The sequence below is a fragment of the Triticum aestivum genome, chromosome 6D (genome assembly GCF_018294505.1).
Source record: "Triticum aestivum cultivar Chinese Spring chromosome 6D, IWGSC CS RefSeq v2.1, whole genome shotgun sequence".
In the NCBI taxonomy this organism is placed as follows: domain Eukaryota; kingdom Viridiplantae; phylum Streptophyta; class Magnoliopsida; order Poales; family Poaceae; genus Triticum; species Triticum aestivum.
Window position 1 is genome coordinate 444,645,043 of NC_057811.1, and position 8,139 is coordinate 444,653,181.

Genomic DNA, 8,139 nt, shown 5'->3' on the forward strand with positions numbered 1-8,139 from the left:
AACGATCGGAAATTCACTGGCGTGGACAAGCTCGCCTGCGCACGGTATCGCGAGGCGTCCAATCTTTGCGGGATGCGGGACGGACATATTATTTCAGGGTGCGTGCGGTGAATATTTAATGTGTATGCTAGACGAAAGCGACGACGCTGTTACGATGCGCGGAGACGGAAGTGCAAATTGCCGGCTGTCAGGACCCATTAATCTGAAGCCATTTCATCCCCGAAGCTCTATCTAAAGATTACTGAAGAAATTGGACACTTTCACTGTTCACCCGCAGCTCACTTACCACTTCCCTGCGGGTGATGACTGAGCACCGTCCATCGCGGATCCGAGGGTCTTCAATCTTCTATTGTTTATCTTCTTTCTTGGGTTTATCCTGATGATGCTGGCTATATAAGCCATGTAAGCCTAGAGGCAGGGATCTTATCTCTTGTAATTGGGGTTGAACCCTAGCCGCTGCCATGTTCTGGCCGGCATAAGCTCCCTTGCAATCTCCTAAATTGTAGCAAGCATTCCTCTCAGAGTAGTAAATCTATGTGACATGTTGAGCTTCCCTTGTTTCTAAGCGTTCATCTCTGAAATCTCTCTCTATTCCCTGAATTCCCTAGCAAGGGCCTATCAATTGGTAATCAGATCTGGTTCTTCCTCGGCGGAGATTGGGCTTAGTGAAGGATCGGAGTTGGGATCTCCTGTAAAATCCTCCGTTCCCTTCCGGGCTACGGCGGCCTTGTGCGTTGTAGTGACGTCTGGGCAGTGGAGGCAGCTAACTCAGGTGCGGCTCGGGGCTTGGAGCTGGTTTCTGAAGAAACTTTCTTTAGAGTAAAATCCCAACCCTCCCACCCTGCTCGGTGCACCCTCCAGCAGCAGGCGTGCTGATGTCTGGCAGCGGCAAAACTGGAAATTCAGGTGTCGCCCACAAGGTGTTCGACACATGGTCTGAACCAGGAAATCAATCTGGAAGTGAAGGTAACCATGCACAAAACATGTTTGATACAATTCCAAATCCCCAAGGCAGAGTCCTTCATGTGGTAGTACATCAATATCAACAATTCGTGTCCCCAGAGTTGATTAGTCAAGTATTTTCTGCATATGGGAAAGTAGAAGAAATGTTTCACAACCCACATCAGGACTCACCCACACGTACATCATCTATATTCATCGAATATGCACAGGCTAGAATGGCTAATGATGCTTTGCATGGTTTACATGGATTGTACCTGTACCAAGATGATTGTCGGTTGGAGATTAGGCATGCTAATACACTACTAGGGAAAAGCTTATAGGCAGACGCTTACTAGTAGCCAGAGTTTATACCCCTCGCTTCTGCTACTTACTAGTAGCGTGGCTTTTAACTCCTCGCTACTACTAAGTTGATAGTAGTAGCGCGGGTTTTTAACCCTCGCTACTACTAAGCGGTCTCTACCGTGCCCCCGAGACATGCCATAGTAGTAGTGAGGGGTATAAACTCACGCTACTACTAAGCTGATAGTAGTAGCGCGGTTTTATACCCCTCGCTACTACTAAGTACGAGGTAGGTGAAGTCGCCATATCGTCGGCCGAATCGCCATCTCCCCCCCAATCCCTCCTCTCTTCCGCCACTCTCTCCTCTCACTTTCCATACACTCTCACATGGACCTCTTGCCCATGCGCCCCTCCTTCTCCGTGGCGCCGAAAGAGGCCGCCGCCTCGCGCCACCGGCGTCTAGGAGCTCGTCGGTCTTCCACCGACGTCTAGGAGGCCGCCGTCCCGCACCACCACACCGGAGCACCTCACCACCGGTAACTAGCTCCGTTGCTCCCTCCATCACCTTCCTCTCTCCCTCGGTTTTCCTTTTCTCTCTCTCCCTCTAGTTTGACTCACCCTCCCATGTCCATGCCCGTGCAGGTCGTCGCCATGGACGACCCGGAGCTATCTGGCATGGTCGGGAAGAGGAGCCCCACGCGGCGGCCTGGCTCTTCCATAGAAACGGGTCCTCGCCAACAGCCACCGCCGGATCTGGTCTGCCGCTGTCCGTTCATGCCTCCGGCGACGCCAACCGTCGCTAGATCGAACGACTGCTGCCATTGACAACACGCACGGGATCGAGATTTTTTTTGTTTTTGAAAGTAATAGCAGTAGCGCGGGGTATAAGACCCGCTACAGATAATTAGCAGTAGCGCTGTCTACAACGCACGCTACAGCTAACCATGTATAGTAGTAGCGTGTGTCAACACGCGCTACTGCTACAAGTTAGCTGTGGCGCCGTATCAGTAGCGCGGGCACCCGCGCTACTAATACACCCAAAACCCGCGCTGCTGCTAGGCTTTTCCCTAGTAGTGATAGCTCTGAGTTGCAAGCTTTTATGGATATTCTGCTCCCAGTTTTTCTGAACATCAATTTGAGCTTCTGCAACAGCTACAGAACGACCTACAAGCATTAAGCAGAGATGTGACCTGCAACCTTTTAGATGTGCATATGGGTACCAATCTTTAACCCACACCACCCTCCCAAAACAATGTCATCGCTGCTATATCCCCATTTTCTGCATGCGAGTCATTCTGCACTGGAAACAAGTAAGTTGAGAGAAAATGCAAAAACCAGAGGAAACAATTAAAGCATGCACCAGTACAGCTGCAACTGGACTTAGAAAGCCTTCTTCTTCCTGCTATCTCAATTCTTGCCGAAGATGCAAATGAGGAAGCAAATACTGACACTTTTGGCGAAGTTCTCCAACAATGGTCTATGCAATAGCAGCCTCAAGAGAGGAGCAACACCGCTACTATTACACTTGCTCAAGATATTCTTTTAAATCAGGATGATAAGGCACAAATTGATGCCCAACTTGTCAAATCAGTAGCAGAAGAGTCATCCAATTTGCAAAATACTCAACCATATGCAGTGACAATGAAGAAACAAATAGAGGCTCACAAGACGTCCTATATTGCTGAAATTGATGTGGCTTTTCATTCACTCCATGAGGATGAAGTCCGCACTACTCAAATGTACATGCTTCCGCTGGCTGATATTCTTCACATGTGTCAGCCATGGCCACCACCTATGGAGCAAGTACACCATCAAAGCAGCAGTGATTCTCTAGTGACAGTACTTATACCAACTGATGTTCTTACTGTCAATGTAGTTGTAGAGGAGCCATACAATTCACAGACTGCTCATATTAACTGTAAAATCACACCTGTTGTTTTTCACATGAGTCGTCCATGGGCATCGCAATTGGATTGCAATTATCAGCAGCCAGTTACTAGTGTCTCCAAAGTGCAACATGTCAAAAGAAGGTTTCTCACGTGCTAGCTCTTGTTCCTGGTAGCAGCAATGTGCATGGGCCGTCAGCAAACATTTCTGAATTGTGTGGACAAATTAAAACCAACCCCTTGAGGTTACCTTGGGACCCTGGCACGCTGCAATGTATACATTGGGATCTCAGTATGCCAATCACCAAGGGACAATTCAGTTGCCTGCAGCTTGTTTTGCTTTGATTCACCATGCATTACAGTGTCATATGCTTGATTACATCTTTGCCTTGGGAAGATCCTGATGCAATACATGTCTTACAGTTGATACATTATAAGTGGACACGTTCCACTCTAGTTAGCATTTTCCAAAAACATCAACTCCCATATACACGCGAAGTACCCAAATTATATGAGAAGTAGTCAGCGAGCAATTGTCATGAGGTCCAGTTGCTAGCTCTCGCATCTCCAACACATGAGCTAGTGTATCAAGATGGGGAAAACAGCCAATGGCAGTCAATTACCTGGAAATATGAAACACTTGATAACTTCTTGTTTCTCACAACGAGAGCGCATAGTGTTTACCTCCTATTGCCATGGGACCCTGGCGTCCAGCAACAACACTTGAGTGCTCCTTGGCAAGTGATAAGAAGGAAACTTTTTTGCTTCGTCCTTAGCAAACCAGTTCGATAATAATTGCGTCCCTCAGCAGAACCCCAAGTCTGAAATATTCTGTGACATCCAGCTAATGGTTTTGTCAGTGCGCCATTATTTCTTCTCAAGTTCTGCAATGTATTCAGATAAAGATGCTGCTATAGACTATCTTAAGGACATAATTTCACAGTTGGGTGACGCCAAGGAATCAGAGGACTGGCATATGAACGAACAGGGCAATGTATACATGAGGCTCAATGCAAAGTGTGACATATTCCGGGCTGCAAGTTATCAGTTACTCAAAGTTGCAATGGCTATTGTTGATCTAGATGATGTCAAGAATGGTAGTGCAATACTAGCGTCACTGATGATTATTCAATACTCCTCTCGGAATGAAGTCCGGGCCCCTGAAATTGCAATCTAGCTCGGTGCATTATTGCCGAAACCTGCAGATAATCTTATCAGCTCTCTCTTTCTGACAAAGAGTATGACTGTGGCTGAACCGATAACAGATGGTCAATGGGAACAACAAGGGCCTCACAGCAACGAGTTACAAAACATACTATTATTGTTCTCTCTAAAATATGAATCACTTTTGGTCCAGCTCCCTCACCATTTTAATACAAGGAAATCACAGCTACTGGGAATCAGACTAATAACTCACATATGAGTGCAAGCCCCTGAAAGTGGAGCGAGCATTATTACATTATTTCCAGATATGACTAGTGGCTCCTCGCACATTCGTGCAGCTACCTATTCCTCATCATGGTTACATCAATCAATATTGGGGGCTGCGAATGATAAACTCCCAAAATGTCTACTGCTCCCTAGGTGGACATGCCCACTGCAACAGACCACAAAAGTGCACTGTTACTACCTCTTTGCTGCCAAGATGGGTGCATTCACATGCAACACTGATAAAACAGGAGGGCTGGCATTCTATAGCTCGGAATTACGGCCAACAGGATCGTCATGGAAGTCTAGAAGTTTCACTAGCTATTGTGGCTTGAAAGCAATGAACTCTAATTTGAAATATTGTTCTCAAGTTCTTGCCATCATGCACAAATCCTATTCTGCACTACTACCGGTTGTTGACTGTTGTCCTGCTGTCAATGGGTATTTTATCCATAGAACTTGGCCCAACAACCTTCAGAATGTTCAGAGCTCTGTCAGGCCATCTCTTGACAATTACGCAAATTCTTATAACAAGTTACATTAGAAGTGGTGCACTGGAATTATTGCAGAAATACAGGGCTTGCAATTCGGTAGTACAAGTTGCATTGGAACTGAAGAAAATGTGGTACTGTTTGTATTCCTTGAAATATTTATTACACATGGAAAGGGTGGCTCCACCACATGGGATCCTGGCATCATGTTCTACAGGACCTTGCAACCTGACTCTGATACACACTACAAGATTTGTACATGCCATGGGAGTCCCACTACAAACCGTGTACAGAGATTTTACTTCAAGACATTTTCACAAATGCTACATCGACAACTCCTTGATGGTTGCTTGAGCTCTGGATCATCTCCTTCCTTCCTGCATGACTTAGCACACTTGAGGGCAAGTGTGGTCTTAGAAGGGGGGAATTGTCAGGACCCATTAATCTGAAGCCATTTCATCCCTGAAGCTCTATGTGAAGATTACTGAAGAAATTGGACACTTTCACTGTTCACCCGTAGCTCACTTACCTCTTCCCTGCGGCTGATGACTGAGCACCGTCCATCGTGGATCCGAGGGTCTACAATCTTCTATTGTTTATCTTCTTTCTTGGGTTTATCCTGATGCTGGCTATATAAGCCATGTAAGCCTAGAGGCAGGGATCTTATCTCTTGTAATTGGGGTTGAACCCTAGCCGCTGCCATGTTCTGGCCGGCATAAGCTCGCTTGTAATCTCCTAAATTCTAGCAAGCATTCCTCTTGGAGTAGTAAATCCATGTGACATGTTGAGCTTCCCTTGTTTCTAAGCGCCCATCTCTGAAATCTCTCTCTATTCCGTGAATTCCCTAGCAAGGGCCTGTCACCGGCGTGGACGGCTGAAGACGGGATGGGGACGGCCACCAACCGCATTTAGCAGCAAGCCCGCTGACCACCTCGCATCTCATCCTCCACCCGCATCCCCGCCGGAGAAAATCGAGCCAGCCGTGGAGCAAGGCGGCCAAGCTGTGGGAGCTCAAGGTCCGCAGCCGGCACACGCATGGCAGGGGCAGCACAATGGAGTGCCGGAGGCGACCCAGTTCGCATCTTCCGGGAGTGCTGCCACAGGATTCATGGTCGTCGCGCCGCTAGTTGCAGTGCGCCGCTTCATCCATAAATCTGGTGTTATCTGTTGCTAGTCTTGTAATCAGGGTGTCCATTCTTATGCTGGTTGTGGCAGATGTTGTCATGCGTGTGCTGGATTAGGTGTCAGCAGCGATCTGGTTATTATGTAGGCACTCAAGTGAGCTCGCGTTCCGGCAGATAGGGCTAAAAACAGAGCTCCTCCATCCTTGGTGCCTCCACAGGCTGTCATCGCTAGTAAGTACTCCAACCTCATTAGGTGTAAAATCTCTGCATTAGTATCTAGGGGTTATGTTGTTTAGGAAGTATACTTAGCAGTCAGATCTGCAATCTAGTGATCTTTTCGTCTCTTGTGTCTTTTTAGATGGATGATGAGGGCGAGCATCAAGAGTTGTCATGCCGGGGGCAGTCCGAAAATCAAGAGAGCCCCTGTGCTGGGCAGCCGGTGGATGGTTTATCAGAGATTGAGCCGGCAATCATGTCTCGGTTGTCAGTGAAGCGTGTGCTCAAGGCTGTGCAAAAGTTTGACGAGTATAAGAGATGGCTTGTATCAGAGATTGGGTTGGGTGGAATACTGAAGCTTCCGATGCTCGTCAAATTGGACCTGGTTATGAGGAAGGTGAAGGTCAGGCCTCGCGTAATCGCTATTGATGACAACAGGAATATTTTCTTTACTGCAGAGGATTTCCATAAGATCTTCGGGGTCCCGTGCGCCAACCGAGATGTTCATGGCAGGGATGCGAACATTGCTCCTTCATCGATCCAATTCATAAAGCAGGCAATTGGGATGGACAAACTCAGGATCGAAGAACCTAAAGGAGGCTGAGAGATTCATCAGCAGAGACATTTCTGAGGAATCTAGTAAGATTGAGAAGGATTGTTTTCAGTTTGCGCTTGTGATTTTCATCATGGGTTACATGCTAGAGCTGTGAACAAAGCATGACTTCATGACAATTGATTTCTGGGGTGTAGTGGCTAATCCGGAAGTCATAACTCGATTCAATTAGTATGAGTATGCTATTCAGAATTTGATGGTAGCGGTAATGAAGGTGAAGAGTGATTTTCAGAACAATGTACCAACGATTCATCTATCTGGATGCCACCTTTTCTTCCAGGTACATCAAGTGAATTTTGTTTGGAAGTGTCCTGGATTCACTGCTTTTCTAGGGGGGGGGGGTATGCTGTTGCTGAACTGAAAACTTTTGTGTTTTCCATTGCTGTATGCAGATTTTCTTGTTGGACAACATTGATCTTGGGATTTTCAATACGATCTACCTCGTGTGCAGTGCTTCGAACAGAAAACACTTCGGCAAATGATCACAATGGCGGATAGTATGTAGTAGGGCATGCCGAGTTATTTGCCAGCAGCCGTAAAGCGGTCATTTGCTAAGTGGCAGCATACACTTGTTGAGGCCACACCAAAACTCTAGATTGTTGTGTGTTCTATAAGCACCGACTTGGATTGTCCGTATTTTGTATGTAGGTACGACCGCCAGATTCAGCGTGCTATTACCGGGTAGCCGTGACGAGACAGTCATACACTGATGGTGATGTAATGGCATCTTCATCCGAGCCAGTATCTTCAAGGGCGCCTGCGACAGCATGCGAGCATACACCGGATTTGCATGTCAATATGAGGGTGCCACCGTCAGGCTCGCTGGGGGACCCCATGTCGGCACATCGTTCGATGGTGCCAAGTGAGTTCGGCAATCATCTTCGCCAGGCTTGCGTGGGAGATCCTGTACGAGACGTTTATGATTCGTCAGTGGGGGGGGGGGGGGGGGGGGGGGGGGGGGAGTGATGCCGCTGCTCCGCAACAGGATGCAGTCTGATATGTTTGTTTTGCTGACAAAATTGTATCTCTGGTCAGAGATCGCTGTAGATGTTGTGTCAACCGTGGCTTGACAAAGTGCATTACAATAGCTGATTGTGACAACCGATATGCAGGTATATTCGCTGGAGAAATTATCGATC

The 8,139-nt window shown here is 47.3% G+C and overlaps 1 long non-coding RNA gene across 1 annotated transcript; it reads left to right on the plus strand.

Moving 5' to 3' along the window:
* Nucleotides 1–248: 248 nt before the first annotated feature.
* LOC123145719 (uncharacterized) lies at nucleotides 249–7,923 on the plus strand. Its single transcript, XR_006472375.1, has 3 exons — nucleotides 249–6,402; nucleotides 6,530–7,280; nucleotides 7,393–7,923. It is a non-coding gene; the product is annotated as an uncharacterized lncRNA (long non-coding RNA).
* The last annotated feature ends 216 nt before the right edge of the window (nucleotides 7,924–8,139 follow it).